Raw genomic sequence first — 1,184 nt, forward strand, 5'->3', positions numbered from 1 at the left:
TTGTACGTGTTTGTCTGGGTCTATCTGAAGATCTGGTCATTTTTCCCTCTCTGGCGTCCAGTCAATCTGCAGTGAATCAGCGCGCAGCCCCGTGATCAGCAGGCAGCGTGCGCAAAGGTGAACTAATTGGCCAGTCAGCAGAGGCCAATGTCCATCATCAGCCCCCGCTCTGAGCACACGGTGGCAGCACTTACCACTTACCACTTTATCTCTTGATCTTAACTTCCGACTTAATCCCACGAGTCAGAGATCGCGCCGCCGTCCTTATCTGCGGCGGCCACTGAGGCGGGAATCCCTGGGCGCCCCGCACTGATAAGCAAAGCGGCCGTCTGTGCCTGGATCTCCCGCGAGACGAAGCGGAATCGAGGCTGATACCCATCTGCGAAGGTCCTTGGCTCTTGCCCATCTTGTGCCAGAAATTAGGCCAAGTTAATCGAAAACAGGGAACTAACCACAAAACGGTGGTGTTGGTATACCTTTTCTTTTTTGCTGTTGGATTCTATACACGAGGCTTCTTGTTGCTCACCGAAAGCAAAGTTATGCTCATAATAATAGAGAATTAAAAAGAAAAAAAGGAGAAAAGGAAAACACATTTCGTTTCAGTTGTTGCTGCTTTCTTACGTCACATGAACAGTAATTGTTATTTTAAAAATTATCCGTAGCAGTAAGTCTGGTTATGTTGCAACATTTTACCTGTATGCCAGACATCACATTAAAACAACAAACTTCATGTTATAATAGCATTACACCGCAGAAAAAATACAGGGTATAGTGTTGATATAATCTTTCTATAATCAACAGATTCACGATTCATAATAGATTCAAGAATCCAATGAATCACAATGACAAGCAAGCAAGAAAAAAAGTTATTAGATCACTGTTCTGTACCAAATGTAAGACACAACAATACACAATTGTAACAATAGGGCCTACATATTTCACGTCTCCCAGCGCCAATAGAAAGTATTCCTCAGCAATTATTGCTTGATATGAAAAAGTGTCGCTCATTTGCCTATTGCAATCTGATTTAATTACTTCACCTGTTGTGCGCGAGATCCGTTCGTGGAAAACGAGAAATGGCAAAGACCGATTTTTACACATTATTTCTTTTTTCCAGTTATGTCTCTCTATTTGCGTGTTCGTCTGTTTATATGTCTGTGTTTTCGCCGATCTATGGCTTTTGC

The sequence above is a fragment of the Penaeus monodon genome, chromosome 19, assembly GCF_015228065.2.
Source record: "Penaeus monodon isolate SGIC_2016 chromosome 19, NSTDA_Pmon_1, whole genome shotgun sequence".
In the NCBI taxonomy this organism is placed as follows: Eukaryota; Metazoa; Arthropoda; class Malacostraca; order Decapoda; family Penaeidae; genus Penaeus; species Penaeus monodon.